At 40.6% G+C, this 25,655-nt stretch overlaps 13 non-coding genes across 13 annotated transcripts; 4 read left to right on the top strand and 9 right to left on the bottom strand.

Moving 5' to 3' along the window:
- The first annotated feature begins 1,333 nt into the window (after nucleotides 1-1,333).
- Nucleotides 1,334-1,452, top strand: LOC130661641 (5S ribosomal RNA). The gene has a single exon (XR_008988818.1). It is a non-coding gene; the product is annotated as a 5S ribosomal RNA (ribosomal RNA).
- A 350-nt stretch (nucleotides 1,453-1,802) lies between these two features.
- On the bottom strand, nucleotides 1,803-1,966 carry LOC130660447 (U1 spliceosomal RNA). Its single transcript, XR_008987647.1, has one exon. It is a non-coding gene; the product is annotated as a U1 spliceosomal RNA (small nuclear RNA).
- A 185-nt stretch (nucleotides 1,967-2,151) lies between these two features.
- Nucleotides 2,152-2,343, bottom strand: LOC130660955 (U2 spliceosomal RNA). The gene has a single exon (XR_008988151.1). It is a non-coding gene; the product is annotated as a U2 spliceosomal RNA (small nuclear RNA).
- A 4,865-nt stretch (nucleotides 2,344-7,208) lies between these two features.
- Nucleotides 7,209-7,327, top strand: LOC130661640 (5S ribosomal RNA). The gene has a single exon (XR_008988817.1). It is a non-coding gene; the product is annotated as a 5S ribosomal RNA (ribosomal RNA).
- Nucleotides 7,328-7,677: 350 nt separating this feature from the next.
- Nucleotides 7,678-7,842, bottom strand: LOC130659907 (U1 spliceosomal RNA). The gene has a single exon (XR_008987111.1). It is a non-coding gene; the product is annotated as a U1 spliceosomal RNA (small nuclear RNA).
- Nucleotides 7,843-8,027: 185 nt separating this feature from the next.
- On the bottom strand, nucleotides 8,028-8,219 carry LOC130660954 (U2 spliceosomal RNA). The gene has a single exon (XR_008988150.1). It is a non-coding gene; the product is annotated as a U2 spliceosomal RNA (small nuclear RNA).
- Nucleotides 8,220-12,672: 4,453 nt separating this feature from the next.
- On the top strand, nucleotides 12,673-12,791 carry LOC130661639 (5S ribosomal RNA). The gene has a single exon (XR_008988816.1). It is a non-coding gene; the product is annotated as a 5S ribosomal RNA (ribosomal RNA).
- A 350-nt stretch (nucleotides 12,792-13,141) lies between these two features.
- LOC130659906 (U1 spliceosomal RNA) lies at nucleotides 13,142-13,306 on the bottom strand. Its single transcript, XR_008987110.1, has one exon. It is a non-coding gene; the product is annotated as a U1 spliceosomal RNA (small nuclear RNA).
- A 185-nt stretch (nucleotides 13,307-13,491) lies between these two features.
- Nucleotides 13,492-13,683, bottom strand: LOC130660953 (U2 spliceosomal RNA). The gene has a single exon (XR_008988149.1). It is a non-coding gene; the product is annotated as a U2 spliceosomal RNA (small nuclear RNA).
- Nucleotides 13,684-18,791: 5,108 nt separating this feature from the next.
- On the bottom strand, nucleotides 18,792-18,983 carry LOC130660952 (U2 spliceosomal RNA). The gene has a single exon (XR_008988148.1). It is a non-coding gene; the product is annotated as a U2 spliceosomal RNA (small nuclear RNA).
- Nucleotides 18,984-21,117: 2,134 nt separating this feature from the next.
- LOC130658956 (5S ribosomal RNA) lies at nucleotides 21,118-21,236 on the top strand. The gene has a single exon (XR_008986169.1). It is a non-coding gene; the product is annotated as a 5S ribosomal RNA (ribosomal RNA).
- Nucleotides 21,237-21,586: 350 nt separating this feature from the next.
- Nucleotides 21,587-21,751, bottom strand: LOC130659905 (U1 spliceosomal RNA). The gene has a single exon (XR_008987109.1). It is a non-coding gene; the product is annotated as a U1 spliceosomal RNA (small nuclear RNA).
- Nucleotides 21,752-21,936: 185 nt separating this feature from the next.
- Nucleotides 21,937-22,128, bottom strand: LOC130660949 (U2 spliceosomal RNA). The gene has a single exon (XR_008988146.1). It is a non-coding gene; the product is annotated as a U2 spliceosomal RNA (small nuclear RNA).
- Between the last annotated feature and the right edge of the window lie 3,527 nt (nucleotides 22,129-25,655).

The following is a 25,655-nucleotide window of genomic DNA, read 5'->3' as shown; positions in this document are numbered from 1 at the left end:
CAAGCAAATGTTTTTTTAAAGATGTGTGGTCTTAAAAAAGACCGTTTGTGTTTGGTAGACGTTGGTTTACTTGCTGCTTGTGTATTTTGTGACGGCTTTTGTTCCTTCACTGACTGCGTGTTTTGCAAGTTCTCCAGGCAAGAGAAGACGTACTGCGGTTTGAATTTCACGAGAAGAGATGGTCGACTTTTTGTTTTGAAGAGCCAAACGCGAAGCTTCGGAAGCAATGCGCTCAAAGATGTCGTTGACAAATGAGTTCATGATGCTCATAGCTTTGCTTGAAACTCCGACATCTGGGTGAACTTGTTTCAAAACATTGTAGATGTAAATAGCATAACTTTCCTTTCTCTTTCTCTTGCGTTTCTTTTCACCAGTTCCACCAATCTTTCCTCCTTTTTTGCCGGCTCTTTTTTCACCTTTCTTGGCTACTTTAGGTGCCTGTTTTCCTCCTTTAGCTGCTGCGTCAGACATGGTTAAAAATTTTTGCTACTTAACTTGTAAATAAGCATTAAACTGCAAGTCAAAACTTTTTGTTTATAAGTAAAAAAATCGGATCGAATTCGATCCGAAAACGCCGATACGCAATTTAATTGGTTAAAAAAAAAATCTTTTGTTTAATACTTAATTATGATTGGTTAAAAAAACATGATTTCGATCCTATTTTTATGATGAAAAAACGAGTAAAGTTTATTTCGTTAACACTTACGTTAAATATTCGTACGTTTTTGTATTAACTTACAAATCAAATCGCAGTTATGTCTGGACGTGGAAAAGGTGGAAAAGCTAAGGCTAAAGCCAAGACAAGATCCTCAAGAGCTGGACTTCAATTTCCAGTCGGTAGAGTGCATAGATTCCTTCGTAGAGGGCACTATGCTAACCGAATTGGATCTGGAGCACCAGTTTACTTAGCAGCCGTCTTGGAATATTTATCTGCTGAGATATTGGAGTTGGCTGGTAACGCAGCAAGAGACAACAAAAAAGCTAGGATTATTCCAAGACATTTACAATTGGCTGTTCGTAATGATGAAGAATTAAACAAACTTTTGAGCGGTGTAACCATTGCAGCTGGTGGTGTTTTGCCAAACATTCAAGCTGTCTTACTCCCAAAGAAGAACGACAAAGGACAGAAGAAGTAAACCGCTACACTCAGAAAACAACGGCTATTTTTATAGCCACACATCTTTAAAAAAACATTGTTTTTTTCACAAAACTATAACCTTAAAGTCTAATAGATAATCCATGCATACGCCTTGTCCTAAGTAACTCAAAGAAATTAAATAAAAAAATTTGATCACAACGTCAAAATAAATTGCACGTATTTGCCCCTACTAATGTCTACGGCCATACCACGATGAACACACCCGTTCTCGTCTGATCACGGAAGTTAAGCATCGTCGGGCCGGGATAGTACTTGGATGGGGGACCGCCTGGGAACTCCCGGTGTCGTAGGCTTTTCATTTTCATTTGTTGCCTTTTCATTTCAATGGTGCTGTGATATATTTCTTGTTATAACAATTAAGGAACGTGGCGGTTGTTGAAAGTGTTTCCTATGACATTTTCCTACGACATTTTCAGGTGATAGTACGAGAAAAAAGAGCTTTCAAATGCATACAAACTCGATCTATTGCCGATCATCCAATAACCCTGACGGAATGGCAAATAAAATAAAATTCCGCCGCCTTCCGAGGACTTATATCGCAATCACGTTTCGTAACAGCCAAGCGAGGTTTTACCTTAGCGTTTAAGTCACCACCGACATTTGGCCGCGCAACTTTTCTAAGCTCATTCATTTTGACTTAAGGAGGGGGCGAGCGCGGACGCAGGCCCCCACTACCAGAAATTGTACGGTCGAGTTACTGACGTTTGCATAATCGCAGAGGTCAGCCCAAGCGTAGTGCAATGCAAGAGCCTCACTCTGGAAGAAAACCCTCATTGATCAGTCTTTACTTCCCCGTCAGGTAAGTATGAGTTGGAACTGCACCGTAGCATGAGGGTACCCTTCAAAGTTTGTTAATGCTTGTGGCTTGAGTGTGTTATAAACTGCCGTGTCGCGGGGCATAGGCTGTATTCTCCCCCAGTGTACGCGTTTTGTTCCCGCCGTAGACTATGCAGAGTGCCGTCGGAAAGAGGACTGCTATTATTCTTTTATTGCTTATGTGGGCCGCCATCGGTAATAGTGCAACACCAAGGCAACCCGTGGTCACGGCGTGAATGAATCCACCTCCATGACCCAAGGCCAAAAATCAGATTAATATACTGACCATTCAGAGAATGGCCTACCAGATATTAAACTGATAAGAACAGATACTACACTTGATCTTAGCCATTAGGCCGAGAAGCGATAAAGAACAAGCGTTGCCATGATAGGCATCGTCCACACACCGTAACTGCTTGTGGAGCATGTCACGTTACTGTAAAGCTTACAACTGTCACCGCGTACGGATGGACGGCGACATAGTAAAAATCACGGCTGTTGATTTAGCCGTAGGATGGAGAGCGACTGTAGCGAGTGGATGGTAACTTACATGAATGCTAACAAAGGCGACGATACTAAGTGCGTGATATTACTTTCCAATATGACTGCGTACATTCCGTTTATCAACGCATTACGCCAGAACGTGCGCGCGCGTTACACAGTAGACCATGCAGCCGAAATGCGACAGTGCGACCCTGCCAGGAGTCGAACCTGGAATCCCCTGATTCGTAGTCAGATGCCTTATCCATTGGGCCACAGGGCCATGCTTATGACTTCGCCCCATCGTTATTTTGGCTTGCGCATTCGTTTTACTTACGACAGAATTCTTCGTGTTTGTAGCCATGAAAGAAAGGGACTTCTGTGAGTGAATTTTTTTACTGTGGTCTAATAAAAAAGTCGAAACGCAGTGCCCAATATATGAATTGCTCCTAATAGCCGGAAACAGGCCGTGTCGATGATGTAGGCCGACATACGCAACGCAAACCAAAGAACGCTTTATGAAAATCCTAACACGGGCGCGGAAGAAGCCCAAATTAACAGAGTAGATGTAATGCTGAAGACCTCAAACTCCAGCAGCTTCTCTTTCAGACTATTGCGTCGTGCTACAAATAAAAATTAACATGCTTTCGCATAGTCGCGGCACCCAAAACGGACATTATACGATGTACAGAAACACACATTTCTGTTTTCGCGCCAAATCAATTCCCGGGAGTGGTACTTTTACGTCCGCATACTTCGCACCGTCTTAAATTATATCTCATTTACACGGTAATGTTTAGTATACTTCTACTGTGATAACAAGCATCGTTTATCGTTGGATTGTTGTAAGAAAACATTAAAAATGAGTGAAGCAGCTTCTCCAAAGAAAATCGCACCCAAGAAGAAACCTGCTGCAAAGAAGACAGCTGATCACCCTAAATATGTGGACATGATCAAGGCTGCTATCGCTACCCTAAAGGAACGCGGTGGTTCATCTCGCCAAGCTATTACAAAATATATTCATGCAAATTACAAAGTTGCTGAAAACTCAGATCATCATCTGAAAATGGCTCTTAAACGAGGAGTAACATCAGGCGATTTGATTCAAACTAAAGGCACTGGTGCTTCTGGATCATTCAAGCTAGGTCAGGTAAAAAAAGAAAAACCTAAGAAAAAGGCCGCAGCAAAAAAGCCAACGGCAAAGAAGCCTACTGCAAAGAAAAGTACACCAAAAAAGAAGCCAGCAAAGAAGAGCACGCCAAAGAAAGCAGCAAAGAAGCCTGCCACAAAGAAAGCCTCGGCTAAGAAACCAGCAGCTAAGAAACCCACAAAGAAGCCTGTTGCTAAAAAACCTGCAGCAAAGAAGGTCAAAAAGACTCCCAAAAAGGCAGCAAAGAAGACCGCAAAAAAATAATTTGTGTGTATCTGGCTATTACATTAACAAACGGCTATTTTTATAGCCACACATTTACAAAAAAACATTATCTTGGTACAAAGTTAAACTTGTTTAAGTCACTTAAACAGTTAAAAAAGAGTAATTTTAAGATTAGATTCCCTAAGTTTAAGTATTTTCGTTTTTAAATTTCTTATTTTCTTGCTTTTACTTTTCTTGCCCTTCATATTTTTAACATTGTCAAACTTTATGTAGCATAAAATTTTTATGTAGCATAAAATTTAAACAGAAAGCAGAACAAAGTTTGATATAAAAAGCTAGCCGTAATATTTTTTATGGATGTGTGGCTATAAAAATAGCCGTTTTTTGTTTGGTAAGATGCTTAGGCACGTTCCCCACGAATTCTTCTTGCCAACTGGATGTCTTTAGGCATGATTGTAACTCGTTTTGCGTGAATGGCACACAAGTTAGTATCCTCGAACAAGCCAACAAGGTACGCTTCAGAAGCCTCTTGCAGAGCCATAACGGCTGTGCTCTGGAATCGCAGATCTGTTTTGAAGTCCTGAGCAATTTCTCGCACAAGACGCTGGAAAGGCAACTTGCGGATCAAGAGCTCGGTTGACTTCTGGTATCTTCTGATTTCTCTGAGAGCAACTGTACCAGGTCTGTAACGATGTGGTTTTTTCACTCCTCCAGTAGCTGGTGCGCTTTTCCTCGCAGCTTTAGTGGCGAGTTGTTTTCGTGGAGCCTTTCCTCCAGTAGATTTACGTGCAGTTTGCTTTGTACGAGCCATATTTTAAGAAGTCGATGTAGTACGGATACACAAGACGGTCTAAAATGCACTATCGCGCCAAAGTTTTATTTCTCATATTGATTGACAGCTAAGGTTCAAAACAAACCATTTGATTGGTGCTAAGAAAGTAATTTCTGATTGGCTGCATAATGACATTACGCTCATTACTTTAACATTTTTATAAAATCTGTGTTTTTTGGCTACGGGAAAACGGCTGTATCTTCTGATACACAAAAGCTTTTGACTTTTTTTTTTTTTAGTAAGTAGCAGAAGGTTTGGCGAATTCCAACGATGCCAAATTTATTGCCTTACTGAAACATTAAGACCACGAATTTTTAAAAAAACTACAGTTTTACTTAAAAAAATGTACAAAATGTTCGGAACATTTTGTAATGACGCAACTCTATTGGTTAATTAGGGTGTTTCCACGAGCAGTAGGTAATTTTATGGCCTCTTTTTAAAGCTGTCTGAATTCTGTTAACTCAAACGTTGTTTTTGTACTCGTTCTGTACGCAACTATATCAATATGTCTGGACGCGGAAAAGGAGGTAAAGGATTGGGAAAAGGAGGTGCTAAACGTCACCGAAAAATTCTTCGTGATAACATTCAGGGAATCACAAAACCTGCTATTCGACGTCTTGCTCGACGAGGTGGTGTCAAACGTATCTCTGGCCTTATCTATGAGGAAACCAGAGGTGTACTGAAGGTTTTCTTAGAGAATGTTATTCGTGATGCTGTAACCTACACAGAGCACGCTAAACGCAAGACCGTTACCGCTATGGATGTTGTTTATGCCTTAAAACGTCAAGGAAGAACTCTTTACGGATTCGGAGGTTAAGCGTTGTCATTGCTCAACAAAAACGGCTATTTTTATAGCCACAAATCTTTTAAAACATTACTTTGTGCACGCTTCCAAATTACACAATGTGTAAAGTCTTGTCACAGTTACATTTATTGCTATACGATACTATGTCATATATGACACAAAAAAAATTTAGAAATACTTTGTAGGGTTAATTTGCCTGGGAGTGTTTCCGTGAAAAGCTGGGTTAAGTTAAATGTAAGCAATAACATGGATCAATGTACTTGTCTTTTCTGCAAGTACAGCTAATAATACGTATGAAAAGTGAAGCTAATCCACACACACACATGGGGAAGTATTTTAAATGTAGGCTAGTGTTCTTAAGCACATTATTTAGAAGTTTTATTAACTTCGGTTAACTTGTAGTGACGCCAAGTAAATGTTTTTTTAAAGATGTGTGGTCTTAAAAAAGACCGTTTGTGTTTGGTAGACGTTGGTTTACTTGCTGCTTGTGTATTTTGTGACGGCTTTTGTTCCTTCACTGACTGCGTGTTTTGCAAGTTCTCCAGGCAAGAGAAGACGTACTGCGGTTTGAATTTCACGAGAAGAGATGGTCGACTTTTTGTTTTGAAGAGCCAAACGCGAAGCTTCGGAAGCAATGCGCTCAAAGATGTCGTTGACAAATGAGTTCATGATGCTCATAGCTTTGCTTGAAACTCCGACATCTGGGTGAACTTGTTTCAAAACATTGTAGATGTAAATAGCATAACTTTCCTTTATCTTTCTCTTGCGTTTCTTTTCACCAGTTCCACCAATCTTTCCTCCTTTTTTGCCGGCTCTTTTTTCACCTTTCTTGGCTACTTTAGGTGCCTGTTTTCCTCCTTTAGCTGCTGCGTCAGACATGGTTAAAAATTTTTGCTACTTAACTTGTAAATAAGCATTAAACTGCAAGTCAAAACTTTTTGTTTATAAGTAAAAAAATCGGATCGAATTCGATCCGAAAACGCCGATACGCAATTTAATTGGTTAAAAAAAAAATCTTTTGTTTAATACTTAATTATGATTGGTTAAAAAAACATGATTTCGATCCTATTTTTATGATGAAAAAACGAGTAAAGTTTATTTCGTTAACACTTACGTTAAATATTCGTACGTTTTTGTATTAACTTACAAATCAAATCGCAGTTATGTCTGGACGTGGAAAAGGTGGAAAAGCTAAGGCTAAAGCCAAGACAAGATCCTCAAGAGCTGGACTTCAATTTCCAGTCGGTAGAGTGCATAGATTCCTTCGTAGAGGGCACTATGCTAACCGAATTGGATCTGGAGCACCAGTTTACTTAGCAGCCGTCTTGGAATATTTATCTGCTGAGATATTGGAGTTGGCTGGTAACGCAGCAAGAGACAACAAAAAAGCTAGGATTATTCCAAGACATTTACAATTGGCTGTTCGTAATGATGAAGAATTAAACAAACTTTTGAGCGGTGTAACCATTGCAGCTGGTGGTGTTTTGCCAAACATTCAAGCTGTCTTACTCCCAAAGAAGAACGACAAAGGACAGAAGAAGTAAACCGCTACACTCAGAAAACAACGGCTATTTTTATAGCCACACATCTTTAAAAAAACATTGTTTTTTTCACAAAACTATAACCTTAAAGTCTAATAGATAATCCATGCATACGCCTTGTCCTAAGTAACTCAAAGAAATTAAATAAAAAAATTTGATCACAACGTCAAAATAAATTGCACGTATTTGCCCCTACTAATGTCTACGGCCATACCACGATGAACACACCCGTTCTCGTCTGATCACGGAAGTTAAGCATCGTCGGGCCGGGATAGTACTTGGATGGGGGACCGCCTGGGAACTCCCGGTGTCGTAGGCTTTTCATTTTCATTTGTTGCCTTTTCATTTCAATGGTGCTGTGATATATTTCTTGTTATAACAATTAAGGAACGTGGCGGTTGTTGAAAGTGTTTCCTATGACATTTTCCTACGACATTTTCAGGTGATAGTACGAGAAAAAAGAGCTTTCAAATGCATACAAACTCGATCTATTGCCGATCATCCAATAACCCTGACGGAATGGCAAATAAAATAAAATTCCGCCGCCTTCCGAGGACTTATATCGCAATCACGTTTCGTAACAGCCAAGCGAGGTTTTACCTTAGCGTTTAAGTCACCACCGACATTTGGCCGCGCAACTTTTCTAAGCTCATTCATTTTGACTTAAGGAGGGGGCGAGCGCGGACGCAGGCCCCCACTACCAGAAATTGTACGGTCGAGTTACTGACGTTTGCAGTAATCGCAGAGGTCAGCCCAAGCGTAGTGCAATGCAAGAGCCTCACTCTGGAAGAAAACCCTCATTGATCAGTCTTTACTTCCCCGTCAGGTAAGTATGAGTTGGAACTGCACCGTAGCATGAGGGTACCCTTCAAAGTTTGTTAATGCTTGTGGCTTGAGTGTGTTATAAACTGCCGTGTCGCGGGGCATAGGCTGTATTCTCCCCCAGTGTACGCGTTTTGTTCCCGCCGTAGACTATGCAGAGTGCCGTCGGAAAGAGGACTGCTATTATTCTTTTATTGCTTATGTGGGCCGCCATCGGTAATAGTGCAACACCAAGGCAACCCGTGGTCACGGCGTGAATGAATCCACCTCCATGACCCAAGGCCAAAAATCAGATTAATATACTGACCATTCAGAGAATGGCCTACCAGATATTAAACTGATAAGAACAGATACTACACTTGATCTTAGCCATTAGGCCGAGAAGCGATAAAGAACAAGCGTTGCCATGATAGGCATCGTCCACACACCGTAACTGCTTGTGGAGCATGTCACGTTACTGTAAAGCTTACAACTGTCACCGCGTACGGATGGACGGCGACATAGTAAAAATCACGGCTGTTGATTTAGCCGTAGGATGGAGAGCGACTGTAGCGAGTGGATGGTAACTTACATGAATGCTAACAAAGGCGACGATACTAAGTGCGTGATATTACTTTCCAATATGACTGCGTACATTCCGTTTATCAACGCATTACGCCAGAACGTGCGCGCGCGTTACACAGTAGACCATGCAGCCGAAATGCGACAGTGCGACCCTGCCAGGAGTCGAACCTGGAATCCCCTGATTCGTAGTCAGATGCCTTATCCATTGGGCCACAGGGCCATGCTTATGACTTCGCCCCATCGTTATTTTGGCTTGCGCATTCGTTTTACTTACGACAGAATTCTTCGTGTTTGTAGCCATGAAAGAAAGGGACTTCTGTGAGTGAATTTTTTTACTGTGGTCTAATAAAAAAGTCGAAACGCAGTGCCCAATATATGAATTGCTCCTAATAGCCGGAAACAGGCCGTGTCGATGATGTAGGCCGACATACGCAACGCAAACCAAAGAACGCTTTATGAAAATCCTAACACGGGCGCGGAAGAAGCCCAAATTAACAGAGTAGATGTAATGCTGAAGACCTCAAACTCCAGCAGCTTCTCTTTCAGACTATTGCGTCGTGCTACAAATAAAAATTAACATGCTTTCGCATAGTCGCGGCACCCAAAACGGACATTATACGATGTACAGAAACACACATTTCTGTTTTCGCGCCAAATCAATTCCCGGGAGTGGTACTTTTACGTCCGCATACTTCGCACCGTCTTAAATTATATCTCATTTACACGGTAATGTTTAGTATACTTCTACTGTGATAACAAGCATCGTTTATCGTTGGATTGTTGTAAGAAAACATTAAAAATGAGTGAAGCAGCTTCTCCAAAGAAAATCGCACCCAAGAAGAAACCTGCTGCAAAGAAGACAGCTGATCACCCTAAATATGTGGACATGATCAAGGCTGCTATCGCTACCCTAAAGGAACGCGGTGGTTCATCTCGCCAAGCTATTACAAAATATATTCATGCAAATTACAAAGTTGCTGAAAACTCAGATCATCATCTGAAAATGGCTCTTAAACGAGGAGTAACATCAGGCGATTTGATTCAAACTAAAGGCACTGGTGCTTCTGGATCATTCAAGCTAGGTCAGGTAAAAAAAGAAAAACCTAAGAAAAAGGCCGCAGCAAAAAAGCCAACGGCAAAGAAGCCTACTGCAAAGAAAAGTACACCAAAAAAGAAGCCAGCAAAGAAGAGCACGCCAAAGAAAGCAGCAAAGAAGCCTGCCACAAAGAAAGCCTCGGCTAAGAAACCAGCAGCTAAGAAACCCACAAAGAAGCCTGTTGCTAAAAAACCTGCAGCAAAGAAGGTCAAAAAGACTCCCAAAAAGGCAGCAAAGAAGACCGCAAAAAAATAATTTGTGTGTATCTGGCTATTACATTAACAAACGGCTATTTTTATAGCCACACATTTACAAAAAAACATTATCTTGGTACAAAGTTAAACTTGTTTAAGTCACTTAAACAGTTAAAAAAGAGTAATTTTAAGATTAGATTCCCTAAGTTTAAGTATTTTCGTTTTTAAATTTCTTATTTTCTTGCTTTTACTTTTCTTGCCCTTCATATTTTTAACATTGTCAAACTTTATGTAGCATAAAATTTTTATGTAGCATAAAATTTAAACAGAAAGCAGAACAAAGTTTGATATAAAAAGCTAGCCGTAATATTTTTTATGGATGTGTGGCTATAAAAATAGCCGTTTTTTGTTTGGTAAGATGCTTAGGCACGTTCCCCACGAATTCTTCTTGCCAACTGGATGTCTTTAGGCATGATTGTAACTCGTTTTGCGTGAATGGCACACAAGTTAGTATCCTCGAACAAGCCAACAAGGTACGCTTCAGAAGCCTCTTGCAGAGCCATAACGGCTGTGCTCTGGAATCGCAGATCTGTTTTGAAGTCCTGAGCAATTTCTCGCACAAGACGCTGGAAAGGCAACTTGCGGATCAAGAGCTCGGTTGACTTCTGGTATCTTCTGATTTCTCTGAGAGCAACTGTACCAGGTCTGTAACGATGTGGTTTTTTCACTCCTCCAGTAGCTGGTGCGCTTTTCCTCGCAGCTTTAGTGGCGAGTTGTTTTCGTGGAGCCTTTCCTCCAGTAGATTTACGTGCAGTTTGCTTTGTACGAGCCATATTTTAAGAAGTCGATGTAGTACGGATACACAAGACGGTCTAAAATGCACTATCGCGCCAAAGTTTTATTTCTCATATTGATTGACAGCTAAGGTTCAAAACAAACCATTTGATTGGTGCTAAGAAAGTAATTTCTGATTGGCTGCATAATGACATTACGCTCATTACTTTAACATTTTTATAAAATCTGTGTTTTTTGGCTACGGGAAAACGGCTGTATCTTCTGATACACAAAAGCTTTTGACTTTTTTTTTTTTTAGTAAGTAGCAGAAGGTTTGGCGAATTCCAACGATGCCAAATTTATTGCCTTACTGAAACATTAAGACCACGAATTTTTAAAAAAACTACAGTTTTACTTAAAAAAATGTACAAAATGTTCGGAACATTTTGTAATGACGCAACTCTATTGGTTAATTAGGGTGTTTCCACGAGCAGTAGGTAATTTTATGGCCTCTTTTTAAAGCTGTCTGAATTCTGTTAACTCAAACGTTGTTTTTGTACTCGTTCTGTACGCAACTATATCAATATGTCTGGACGCGGAAAAGGAGGTAAAGGATTGGGAAAAGGAGGTGCTAAACGTCACCGAAAAATTCTTCGTGATAACATTCAGGGAATCACAAAACCTGCTATTCGACGTCTTGCTCGACGAGGTGGTGTCAAACGTATCTCTGGCCTTATCTATGAGGAAACCAGAGGTGTACTGAAGGTTTTCTTAGAGAATGTTATTCGTGATGCTGTAACCTACACAGAGCACGCTAAACGCAAGACCGTTACCGCTATGGATGTTGTTTATGCCTTAAAACGTCAAGGAAGAACTCTTTACGGATTCGGAGGTTAAGCGTTGTCATTGCTCAACAAAAACGGCTATTTTTATAGCCACAAATCTTTTAAAACATTACTTTGTGCACGCTTCCAAATTACACAATGTGTAAAGTCTTGTCACAGTTACATTTATTGCTATACGATACTATGTCATATATGACACAAAAAAAATTTAGAAATACTTTGTAGGGTTAATTTGCCTGGGAGTGTTTCCGTGAAAAGCTGGGTTAAGTTAAATGTAAGCAATAACATGGATCAATGTACTTGTCTTTTCTGCAAGTACAGCTAATAATACGTATGAAAAGTGAAGCTAATCCACACACACACATGGGGAAGTATTTTAAATGTAGGCTAGTGTTCTTAAGCACATTATTTAGAAGTTTTATTAACTTCGGTTAACTTGTAGTGACGCCAAGTAAATGTTTTTTTAAAGATGTGTGGTCTTAAAAAAGACCGTTTGTGTTTGGTAGACGTTGGTTTACTTGCTGCTTGTGTATTTTGTGACGGCTTTTGTTCCTTCACTGACTGCGTGTTTTGCAAGTTCTCCAGGCAAGAGAAGACGTACTGCGGTTTGAATTTCACGAGAAGAGATGGTCGACTTTTTGTTTTGAAGAGCCAAACGCGAAGCTTCGGAAGCAATGCGCTCAAAGATGTCGTTGACAAATGAGTTCATGATGCTCATAGCTTTGCTTGAAACTCCGACATCTGGGTGAACTTGTTTCAAAACATTGTAGATGTAAATAGCATAACTTTCCTTTCTCTTTCTCTTGCGTTTCTTTTCACCAGTTCCACCAATCTTTCCTCCTTTTTTGCCGGCTCTTTTTTCACCTTTCTTGGCTACTTTAGGTGCCTGTTTTCCTCCTTTAGCTGCTGCGTCAGACATTGGATCTGGAGCACCAGTTTACTTAGCAGCCGTCTTGGAATATTTATCTGCTGAGATATTGGAGTTGGCTGGTAACGCAGCAAGAGACAACAAAAAAGCTAGGATTATTCCAAGACATTTACAATTGGCTGTTCGTAATGATGAAGAATTAAACAAACTTTTGAGCGGTGTAACCATTGCAGCTGGTGGTGTTTTGCCAAACATTCAAGCTGTCTTACTCCCAAAGAAGAACGACAAAGGACAGAAGAAGTAAACCGCTACACTCAGAAAACAACGGCTATTTTTATAGCCACACATCTTTAAAAAAACATTGTTTTTTTCACAAAACTATAACCTTAAAGTCTAATAGATAATCCATGCATACGCCTTGTCCTAAGTAACTCAAAGAAATTAAATAAAAAAATTTGATCACAACGTCAAAATAAATTGCACGTATTTGCCCCTACTAATGTCTACGGCCATACCACGATGAACACACCCGTTCTCGTCTGATCACGGAAGTTAAGCATCGTCGGGCCGGGATAGTACTTGGATGGGGGACCGCCTGGGAACTCCCGGTGTCGTAGGCTTTTCATTTTCATTTGTTGCCTTTTCATTTCAATGGTGCTGTGATATATTTCTTGTTATAACAATTAAGGAACGTGGCGGTTGTTGAAAGTGTTTCCTATGACATTTTCCTACGACATTTTCAGGTGATAGTACGAGAAAAAAGAGCTTTCAAATGCATACAAACTCGATCTATTGCCGATCATCCAATAACCCTGACGGAATGGCAAATAAAATAAAATTCCGCCGCCTTCCGAGGACTTATATCGCAATCACGTTTCGTAACAGCCAAGCGAGGTTTTACCTTAGCGTTTAAGTCACCACCGACATTTGGCCGCGCAACTTTTCTAAGCTCATTCATTTTGACTTAAGGAGGGGGCGAGCGCGGACGCAGGCCCCCACTACCAGAAATTGTACGGTCGAGTTACTGACGTTTGCAGTAATCGCAGAGGTCAGCCCAAGCGTAGTGCAATGCAAGAGCCTCACTCTGGAAGAAAACCCTCATTGATCAGTCTTTACTTCCCCGTCAGGTAAGTATGAGTTGGAACTGCACCGTAGCATGAGGGTACCCTTCAAAGTTTGTTAATGCTTGTGGCTTGAGTGTGTTATAAACTGCCGTGTCGCGGGGCATAGGCTGTATTCTCCCCCAGTGTACGCGTTTTGTTCCCGCCGTAGACTATGCAGAGTGCCGTCGGAAAGAGGACTGCTATTATTCTTTTATTGCTTATGTGGGCCGCCATCGGTAATAGTGCAACACCAAGGCAACCCGTGGTCACGGCGTGAATGAATCCACCTCCATGACCCAAGGCCAAAAATCAGATTAATATACTGACCATTCAGAGAATGGCCTACCAGATATTAAACTGATAAGAACAGATACTACACTTGATCTTAGCCATTAGGCCGAGAAGCGATAAAGAACAAGCGTTGCCATGATAGGCATCGTCCACACACCGTAACTGCTTGTGGAGCATGTCACGTTACTGTAAAGCTTACAACTGTCACCGCGTACGGATGGACGGCGACATAGTAAAAATCACGGCTGTTGATTTAGCCGTAGGATGGAGAGCGACTGTAGCGAGTGGATGGTAACTTACATGAATGCTAACAAAGGCGACGATACTAAGTGCGTGATATTACTTTCCAATATGACTGCGTACATTCCGTTTATCAACGCATTACGCCAGAACGTGCGCGCGCGTTACACAGTAGACCATGCAGCCGAAATGCGACAGTGCGACCCTGCCAGGAGTCGAACCTGGAATCCCCTGATTCGTAGTCAGATGCCTTATCCATTGGGCCACAAGGCCATGCTTATGACTTCGCCCCATCGTTATTTTGGCTTGCGCATTCGTTTTACTTACGACAGAATTCTTCGTGTTTGTAGCCATGAAAGAAAGGGACTTCTGTGAGTGAATTTTTTTACTGTGGTCTAATAAAAAAGTCGAAACGCAGTGCCCAATATATGAATTGCTCCTAATAGCCGGAAACAGGCCGTGTCGATGATGTAGGCCGACATACGCAACGCAAACCAAAGAACGCTTTATGAAAATCCTAACACGGGCGCGGAAGAAGCCCAAATTAACAGAGTAGATGTAATGCTGAAGACCTCAAACTCCAGCAGCTTCTCTTTCAGACTATTGCGTCGTGCTACAAATAAAAATTAACATGCTTTCGCATAGTCGCGGCACCCAAAACGGACATTATACGATGTACAGAAACACACATTTCTGTTTTCGCGCCAAATCAATTCCCGGGAGTGGTACTTTTACGTCCGCATACTTCGCACCGTCTTAAATTATATCTCATTTACACGGTAATGTTTAGTATACTTCTACTGTGATAACAAGCATCGTTTATCGTTGGATTGTTGTAAGAAAACATTAAAAATGAGTGAAGCAGCTTCTCCAAAGAAAATCGCACCCAAGAAGAAACCTGCTGCAAAGAAGACAGCTGATCACCCTAAATATGTGGACATGATCAAGGCTGCTATCGCTACCCTAAAGGAACGCGGTGGTTCATCTCGCCAAGCTATTACAAAATATATTCATGCAAATTACAAAGTTGCTGAAAACTCAGATCATCATCTGAAAATGGCTCTTAAACGAGGAGTAACATCAGGCGATTTGATTCAAACTAAAGGCACTGGTGCTTCTGGATCATTCAAGCTAGGTCAGGTAAAAAAAGAAAAACCTAAGAAAAAGGCCGCAGCAAAAAAGCCAACGGCAAAGAAGCCTACTGCAAAGAAAAGTACACCAAAAAAGAAGCCAGCAAAGAAGAGCACGCCAAAGAAAGCAGCAAAGAAGCCTGCCACAAAGAAAGCCTCGGCTAAGAAACCAGCAGCTAAGAAACCCACAAAGAAGCCTGTTGCTAAAAAACCTGCAGCAAAGAAGGTCAAAAAGACTCCCAAAAAGGCAGCAAAGAAGACCGCAAAAAAATAATTTGTGTGTATCTGGCTATTACATTAACAAACGGCTATTTTTATAGCCACACATTTACAAAAAAACATTATCTTGGTACAAAGTTAAACTTGTTTAAGTCACTTAAACAGTTAAAAAAGAGTAATTTTAAGATTAGATTCCCTAAGTTTAAGTATTTTCGTTTTTAAATTTCTTATTTTCTTGCTTTTACTTTTCTTGCCCTTCATATTTTTAACATTGTCAAACTTTATGTAGCATAAAATTTTTATGTAGCATAAAATTTAAACAGAAAGCAGAACAAAGTTTGATATAAAAAGCTAGCCGTAATATTTTTTATGGATGTGTGGCTATAAAAATAGCCGTTTTTTGTTTGGTAAGATGCTTAGGCACGTTCCCCACGAATTCTTCTTGCCAACTGGATGTCTTTAGGCATGATTGTAACTCGTTTTGCGTGAATGGCACACAAGTTAGTATCCTCGAACAAGCCAACAAGGTACGCTTCAGAAGCCTCTTGCAGAGCCATAACGGCTGTGCTCTGGAATCGCAGATCTGTTTTGAAGTCCTGAGCAATTTCTCGCACAAGACGCTGGAAAGGCAACTTGCGGATCAAGAGCTCGGTTGACTTCTGGTATCTTCTGATTTCTCTGAGAGCAACTGTACCAGGTCTGTAACGATGTGGTTTTTTCACTCCTCCAGTAGCTGGTGCGCTTTTCCTCGCAGCTTTAGTGGCGAGTTGTTTTCGTGGAGCCTTTCCTCCAGTAGATTTACGTGCAGTTTGCTTTGTACGAGCCATATTTTAAGAAGTCGATGTAGTACGGATACACAAGACGGTCTAAAATGCACTATCGCGCCAAAGTTTTATTTCTCATATTGATTGACAGCTAAGGTTCAAAACAAACCATTTGATTGGTGCTAAGAAAGTAATTTCTGATTGGCTGCATAATGACATTACGCTCATTACTTTAACATTTTTATAAAATCTGTGTTTTTTGGCTACGGGAAAACGGCTGTATCTTCTGATACACAAAAGCTTTTGACTTTTTTTTTTTTTAGTAAGTAGCAGAAGGTTTGGCGAATTCCAACGATGCCAAATTTATTGCCTTACTGAAACATTAAGACCACGAATTTTTAAAAAAACTACAGTTTTACTTAAAAAAATGTACAAAATGTTCGGAACATTTTGTAATGACGCAACTCTATTGGTTAATTAGGGTGTTTCTACGAGCAGTAGGTAATATTATGGCCTCTTTTTAAAGCTGTCTGAATTCTGTTAACTCAAACGTTGTTTTTGTACTCGTTCTGTACGCAACTATATCAATATGTCTGGACGCGGAAAAGGAGGTAAAGGATTGGGAAAAGGAGGTGCTAAACGTCACCGAAAAATTCTTCGTGATAACATTCAGGGAATCACAAAACCTGCTATTCGACGTCTTGCTCGACGAGGTGGTGTCAAACGTATCTCTGGCCTTATCTATGAGGAAACCAGAGGTGTACTGAAGGTTTTCTTAGAGAATGTTATTCGTGATGCTGTAACCTACACAGAGCACGCTAAACGCAAGACCGTTACCGCTATGGATGTTGTTTATGCCTTAAAACGTCAAGGAAGAACTCTTTACGGATTCGGAGGTTAAGCGTTGTCATTGCTCAACAAAAACGGCTATTTTTATAGCCACAAATCTTTTAAAACATTACTTTGTGCACGCTTCCAAATTACACAATGTGTAAAGTCTTGTCACAGTTACATTTATTGCTATACGATACTATGTCATATATGACACAAAAAAAATTTAGAAATACTTTGTAGGGTTAATTTGCCTGGGAGTGTTTCCGTGAAAAGCTGGGTTAAGTTAAATGTAAGCAATAACATGGATCAATGTACTTGTCTTTTCTGCAAGTACAGCTAATAATACGTATGAAAAGTGAAGCTAATCCACACACACACATGGGGAAGTATTTTAAATGTAGGCTAGTGTTCTTAAGCACATTATTTAGAAGTTTTATTAACTTCGGTTAACTTGTAGTGACGCCAAGTAAATGTTTTTTTAAAGATGTGTGGTCTTAAAAAAGACCGTTTGTGTTTGGTAGACGTTGGTTTACTTGCTGCTTGTGTATTTTGTGACGGCTTTTGTTCCTTCACTGACTGCGTGTTTTGCAAGTTCTCCAGGCAAGAGAAGACGTACTGCGGTTTGAATTTCACGAGAAGAGATGGTCGACTTTTTGTTTTGAAGAGCCAAACGCGAAGCTTCGGAAGCAATGCGCTCAAAGATGTCGTTGACAAATGAGTTCATGATGCTCATAGCTTTGCTTGAAACTCCGACATCTGGGTGAACTTGTTTCAAAACATTGTAGATGTAAATAGCATAACTTTCCTTTCTCTTTCTCTTGCGTTTCTTTTCACCAGTTCCACCAATCTTTCCTCCTTTTTTGCCGGCTCTTTTTTCACCTTTCTTGGCTACTTTAGGTGCCTGTTTTCCTCCTTTAGCTGCTGCGTCAGACATGGTTAAAAATTTTTGCTACTTAACTTGTAAATAAGCATTAAACTGCAAGTCAAAACTTTTTGTTTATAAGTAAAAAAATCGGATCGAATTCGATCCGAAAACGCCGATACGCAATTTAATTGGTTAAAAAAAAAATCTTTTGTTTAATACTTAATTATGATTGGTTAAAAAAACATGATTTCGATCCTATTTTTATGATGAAAAAACGAGTAAAGTTTATTTCGTTAACACTTACGTTAAATATTCGTACGTTTTTGTATTAACTTACAAATCAAATCGCAGTTATGTCTGGACGTGGAAAAGGTGGAAAAGCTAAGGCTAAAGCCAAGACAAGATCCTCAAGAGCTGGACTTCAATTTCCAGTCGGTAGAGTGCATAGATTCCTTCGTAGAGGGCACTATGCTAACCGAATTGGATCTGGAGCACCAGTTTACTTAGCAGCCGTCTTGGAATATTTATCTGCTGAGATATTGGAGTTGGCTGGTAACGCAGCAAGAGACAACAAAAAAGCTAGGATTATTCCAAGACATTTACAATTGGCTGTTCGTAATGATGAAGAATTAAACAAACTTTTGAGCGGTGTAACCATTGCAGCTGGTGGTGTTTTGCCAAACATTCAAGCTGTCTTACTCCCAAAGAAGAACGACAAAGGACAGAAGAAGTAAACCGCTACACTCAGAAAACAACGGCTATTTTTATAGCCACACATCTTTAAAAAAACATTGTTTTTTTCACAAAACTATAACCTTAAAGTCTAATAGATAATCCATGCATACGCCTTGTCCACGGGTTGCCTTGGTGTTGCACTATTACCGATGGCGGCCCACATAAGCAATAAAAGAATAATAGCAGTCCTCTTTCCGACGGCACTCTGCATAGTCTACGGCGGGAACAAAACGCGTACACTGGGGGAGAATACAGCCTATGCCCCGCGACACGGCAGTTTATAACACACTCAAGCCACAAGCATTAACAAACTTTGAAGGGTACCCTCATGCTACGGTGCAGTTCCAACTCATACTTACCTGACGGTGTACGCGTTTTGTTCCCGCCGTAGACTATGCAGAGTGCCGTCGGAAAGAGGACTGCTATTATTCTTTTATTGCTTATGTGGGCCGCCATCGGTAATAGTGCAACACCAAGGCAACCCGTGGTCACGGCGTGAATGAATCCACCTCCATGACCCAAGGCCAAAAATCAGATTAATATACTGACCATTCAGAGAATGGCCTACCAGATATTAAACTGATAAGAACAGATACTACACTTGATCTTAGCCATTAGGCCGAGAAGCGATAAAGAACAAGCGTTGCCATGATAGGCATCGTCCACACACCGTAACTGCTTGTGGAGCATGTCACGTTACTGTAAAGCTTACAACTGTCACCGCGTACGGATGGACGGCGACATAGTAAAAATCACGGCTGTTGATTTAGCCGTAGGATGGAGAGCGACTGTAGCGAGTGGATGGTAACTTACATGAATGCTAACAAAGGCGACGATACTAAGTGCGTGATATTACTTTCCAATATGACTGCGTACATTCCGTTTATCAACGCATTACGCCAGAACGTGCGCGCGCGTTACACAGTAGACCATGCAGCCGAAATGCGACAGTGCGACCCTGCCAGGAGTCGAACCTGGAATCCCCTGATTCGTAGTCAGATGCCTTATCCATTGGGCCACAGGGCCATGCTTATGACTTCGCCCCATCGTTATTTTGGCTTGCGCATTCGTTTTACTTACGACAGAATTCTTCGTGTTTGTAGCCATGAAAGAAAGGGACTTCTGTGAGTGAATTTTTTTACTGTGGTCTAATAAAAAAGTCGAAACGCAGTGCCCAATATATGAATTGCTCCTAATAGCCGGAAACAGGCCGTGTCGATGATGTAGGCCGACATACGCAACGCAAACCAAAGAACGCTTTATGAAAATCCTAACACGGGCGCGGAAGAAGCCCAAATTAACAGAGTAGATGTAATGCTGAAGACCTCAAACTCCAGCAGCTTCTCTTTCAGACTATTGCGTCGTGCTACAAATAAAAATTAACATGCTTTCGCATAGTCGCGGCACCCAAAACGGACATTATACGATGTACAGAAACACACATTTCTGTTTTCGCGCCAAATCAATTCCCGGGAGTGGTACTTTTACGTCCGCATACTTCGCACCGTCTTAAATTATATCTCATTTACACGGTAATGTTTAGTATACTTCTACTGTGATAACAAGCATCGTTTATCGTTGGATTGTTGTAAGAAAACATTAAAAATGAGTGAAGCAGCTTCTCCAAAGAAAATCGCACCCAAGAAGAAACCTGCTGCAAAGAAGACAGCTGATCACCCTAAATATGTGGACATGATCAAGGCTGCTATCGCTACCCTAAAGGAACGCGGTGGTTCATCTCGCCAAGCTATTACAAAATATATTCATGCAAATTACAAAGTTGCTGAAAACTCAGATCATCATCTGAAAATGGCTCTTAAACGAGGAGTAACATCAGGCGATTTGATTCAAACTAAAGGCACTGGTGCTTCTGGATCATTCAAGCTAGGTCAGGTAAAAAAAGAAAGAAAAATTTTTGCTACTTAACTTGTAAATAAGCATTAAACTGCAAGTCAAAACTTTTTGTTTATAAGTAAAAAAATCGGATCGAATTCGATCCGAAAACGCCGATACGCAATTTAATTGGTTAAAAAAAAAATCTTTTGTTTAATACTTAATTATGATTGGTTAAAAAAACATGATTTCGATCCTATTTTTATGATGAAAAAACGAGTAAAGTTTATTTCGTTAACACTTACGTTAAATATTCGTACGTTTTTGTATTAACTTACAAATCAAATCGCAGTTATGTCTGGACGTGGAAAAGGTGGAAAAGCTAAGGCTAAAGCCAAGACAAGATCCTCAAGAGCTGGACTTCAATTTCCAGTCGGTAGAGTGCATAGATTCCTTCGTAGAGGGCACTATGCTAACCGAATTGGATCTGGAGCACCAGTTTACTTAGCAGCCGTCTTGGAATATTTATCTGCTGAGATATTGGAGTTGGCTGGTAACGCAGCAAGAGACAACAAAAAAGCTAGGATTATTCCAAGACATTTACAATTGGCTGTTCGTAATGATGAAGAATTAAACAAACTTTTGAGCGGTGTAACCATTGCAGCTGGTGGTGTTTTGCCAAACATTCAAGCTGTCTTACTCCCAAAGAAGAACGACAAAGGACAGAAGAAGTAAACCGCTACACTCAGAAAACAACGGCTATTTTTATAGCCACACATCTTTAAAAAAACATTGTTTTTTTCACAAAACTATAACCTTAAAGTCTAATAGATAATCCATGCATACGCCTTGTCCTAAGTAACTCAAAGAAATTAAATAAAAAAATTTGATCACAACGTCAAAATAAATTGCACGTATTTGCCCCTACTAATGTCTACGGCCATACCACGATGAACACACCCGTTCTCGTCTGATCACGGAAGTTAAGCATAGTCGGGCCGGGATAGTACTTGGATGGGGGACCGCCTGGGAACTCCCGGTGTCGTAGGCTTTTCATTTTCATTTGTTGCCTTTTCATTTCAATGGTGCTGTGATATATTTCTTGTTATAACAATTAAGGAACGTGGCGGTTGTTGAAAGTGTTTCCTATGACATTTTCCTACGACATTTTCAGGTGATAGTACGAGAAAAAAGAGCTTTCAAATGCATACAAACTCGATCTATTGCCGATCATCCAATAACCCTGACGGAATGGCAAATAAAATAAAATTCCGCCGCCTTCCGAGGACTTATATCGCAATCACGTTTCGTAACAGCCAAGCGAGGTTTTACCTTAGCGTTTAAGTCACCACCGACATTTGGCCGCGCAACTTTTCTAAGCTCATTCATTTTGACTTAAGGAGGGGGCGAGCGCGGACGCAGGCCCCCACTACCAGAAATTGTACGGTCGAGTTACTGACGTTTGCAGTAATCGCAGAGGTCAGCCCAAGCGTAGTGCAATGCAAGAGCCTCACTCTGGAAGAAAACCCTCATTGATCAGTCTTTACTTCCCCGTCAGGTAAGTATGAGTTGGAACTGCACCGTAGCATGAGGGTACCCTTCAAAGTTTGTTAATGCTTGTGGCTTGAGTGTGTTATAAACTGCCGTGTCGCGGGGCATAGGCTGTATTCTCCCCCAGTGTACGCGTTTTGTTCCCGCCGTAGACTATGCAGAGTGCCGTCGGAAAGAGGACTGCTATTATTCTTTTATTGCTTATGTGGGCCGCCATCGGTAATAGTGCAACACCAAGGCAACCCGTGGTCACGGCGTGAATGAATCCACCTCCATGACCCAAGGCCAAAAATCAGATTAATATACTGACCATTCAGAGAATGGCCTACCAGATATTAAACTGATAAGAACAGATACTACACTTGATCTTAGCCATTAGGCCGAGAAGCGATAAAGAACAAGCGTTGCCATGATAGGCATCGTCCACACACCGTAACTGCTTGTGGAGCATGTCACGTTACTGTAAAGCTTACAACTGTCACCGCGTACGGATGGACGGCGACATAGTAAAAATCACGGCTGTTGATTTAGCCGTAGGATGGAGAGCGACTGTAGCGAGTGGATGGTAACTTACATGAATGCTAACAAAGGCGACGATACTAAGTGCGTGATATTACTTTCCAATATGACTGCGTACATTCCGTTTATCAACGCATTACGCCAGAACGTGCGCGCGCGTTACACAGTAGACCATGCAGCCGAAATGCGACAGTGCGACCCTGCCAGGAGTCGAACCTGGAATCCCCTGATTCGTAGTCAGATGCCTTATCCATTGGGCCACAGGGCCATGCTTATGACTTCGCCCCATCGTTATTTTGGCTTGCGCATTCGTTTTACTTACGACAGAATTCTTCGTGTTTGTAGCCATGAAAGAAAGGGACTTCTGTGAGTGAATTTTTTTACTGTGGTCTAATAAAAAAGTCGAAACGCAGTGCCCAATATATGAATTGCTCCTAATAGCCGGAAACAGGCCGTGTCGATGATGTAGGCCGACATACGCAACGCAAACCAAAGAACGCTTTATGAAAATCCTAACACGGGCGCGGAAGAAGCCCAAATTAACAGAGTAGATGTAATGCTGAAGACCTCAAACTCCAGCAGCTTCTCTTTCAGACTATTGCGTCGTGCTACAAATAAAAATTAACATGCTTTCGCATAGTCGCGGCACCCAAAACGGACATTATACGATGTACAGAAACACACATTTCTGTTTTCGCGCCAAATCAATTCCCGGGAGTGGTACTTTTACGTCCGCATACTTCGCACCGTCTTAAATTATATCTCATTTACACGGTAATGTTTAGTATACTTCTACTGTGATAACAAGCATCGTTTATCGTTGGATTGTTGTAAGAAAACATTAAAAATGAGTGAAGCAGCTTCTCCAAAGAAAATCGCACCCAAGAAGAAACCTGCTGCAAAGAAGACAGCTGATCACCCTAAATATGTGGACATGATCAAGGCTGCTATCGCTACCCTAAAGGAACGCGGTGGTTCATCTCGCCAAGCTATTACAAAATATATTCATGCAAATTACAAAGTTGCTGAAAACTCAGATCATCATCTGAAAATGGCTCTTAAACGAGGAGTAACATCAGGCGATTTGATTCAAACTAAAGGCACTGGTGCTTCTGGATCATTCAAGCTAGGTCAGGTAAAAAAAGAAAAACCTAAGAAAAAGGCCGCAGCAAAAAAGCCAACGGCAAAGAAGCCTACTGCAAAGAAAAGTACACCAAAAAAGAAGCCAGCAAAGAAGAGCACGCCAAAGAAAGCAGCAAAGAAGCCTGCCACAAAGAAAGCCTCGGCTAAGAAACCAGCAGCTAAGAAACCCACAAAGAAGCCTGTTGCTAAAAAACCTGCAGCAAAGAAGGTCAAAAAGACTCCCAAAAAGGCAGCAAAGAAGACCGCAAAAAAATAATTTGTGTGTATCTGGCTATTACATTAACAAACGGCTATTTTTATAGCCACACATTTACAAAAAAACATTATCTTGGTACAAAGTTAAACTTGTTTAAGTCACTTAAACAGTTAAAAAAGAGTAATTTTAAGATTAGATTCCCTAAGTTTAAGTATTTTCGTTTTTAAATTTCTTATTTTCTTGCTTTTACTTTTCTTGCCCTTCATATTTTTAACATTGTCAAACTTTATGTAGCATAAAATTTTTATGTAGCATAAAATTTAAACAGAAAGCAGAACAAAGTTTGATATAAAAAGCTAGCCGTAATATTTTTTATGGATGTGTGGCTATAAAAATAGCCGTTTTTTGTTTGGTAAGATGCTTAGGCACGTTCCCCACGAATTCTTCTTGCCAACTGGATGTCTTTAGGCATGATTGTAACTCGTTTTGCGTGAATGGCACACAAGTTAGTATCCTCGAACAAGCCAACAAGGTACGCTTCAGAAGCCTCTTGCAGAGCCATAACGGCTGTGCTCTGGAATCGCAGATCTGTTTTGAAGTCCTGAGCAATTTCTCGCACAAGACGCTGGAAAGGCAACTTGCGGATCAAGAGCTCGGTTGACTTCTGGTATCTTCTGATTTCTCTGAGAGCAACTGTACCAGGTCTGTAACGATGTGGTTTTTTCACTCCTCCAGTAGCTGGTGCGCTTTTCCTCGCAGCTTTAGTGGCGAGTTGTTTTCGTGGAGCCTTTCCTCCAGTAGATTTACGTGCAGTTTGCTTTGTACGAGCCATATTTTAAGAAGTCGATGTAGTACGGATACACAAGACGGTCTAAAATGCACTATCGCGCCAAAGTTTTATTTCTCATATTGATTGACAGCTAAGGTTCAAAACAAACCATTTGATTGGTGCTAAGAAAGTAATTTCTGATTGGCTGCATAATGACATTACGCTCATTACTTTAACATTTTTATAAAATCTGTGTTTTTTGGCTACGGGAAAACGGCTGTATCTTCTGATACACAAAAGCTTTTGACTTTTTTTTTTTTAGTAAGTAGCAGAAGGTTTGGCGAATTCCAACGATGCCAAATTTATTGCCTTACTGAAACATTAAGACCACGAATTTTTAAAAAAACTACAGTTTTACTTAAAAAAATGTACAAAATGTTCGGAACATTTTGTAATGACGCAACTCTATTGGTTAATTAGGGTGTTTCCACGAGCAGTAGGTAATTTTATGGCCTCTTTTTAAAGCTGTCTGAATTCTGTTAACTCAAACGTTGTTTTTGTACTCGTTCTGTACGCAACTATATCAATATGTCTGGACGCGGAAAAGGAGGTAAAGGATTGGGAAAAGGAGGTGCTAAACGTCACCGAAAAATTCTTCGTGATAACATTCAGGGAATCACAAAACCTGCTATTCGACGTCTTGCTCGACGAGGTGGTGTCAAACGTATCTCTGGCCTTATCTATGAGGAAACCAGAGGTGTACTGAAGGTTTTCTTAGAGAATGTTATTCGTGATGCTGTAACCTACACAGAGCACGCTAAACGCAAGACCGTTACCGCTATGGATGTTGTTTATGCCTTAAAACGTCAAGGAAGAACTCTTTACGGATTCGGAGGTTAAGCGTTGTCATTGCTCAACAAAAACGGCTATTTTTATAGCCACAAATCTTTTAAAACATTACTTTGTGCACGCTTCCAAATTACACAATGTGTAAAGTCTTGTCACAGTTACATTTATTGCTATACGATACTATGTCATATATGACACAAAAAAAATTTAGAAATACTTTGTAGGGTTAATTTGCCTGGGAGTGTTTCCGTGAAAAGCTGGGTTAAGTTAAATGTAAGCAATAACATGGATCAATGTACTTGTCTTTTCTGCAAGTACAGCTAATAATACGTATGAAAAGTGAAGCTAATCCACACACACACATGGGGAAGTATTTTAAATGTAGGCTAGTGTTCTTAAGCACATTATTTAGAAGTTTTATTAACTTCGGTTAACTTGTAGTG

The sequence above is a fragment of the Hydractinia symbiolongicarpus genome, chromosome 9 (assembly GCF_029227915.1).
Source record: "Hydractinia symbiolongicarpus strain clone_291-10 chromosome 9, HSymV2.1, whole genome shotgun sequence".
NCBI lineage: Eukaryota > Metazoa > Cnidaria > Hydrozoa > Anthoathecata > Hydractiniidae > Hydractinia > Hydractinia symbiolongicarpus.
This window is presented reverse-complemented; position numbering and strand designations above follow the sequence as displayed.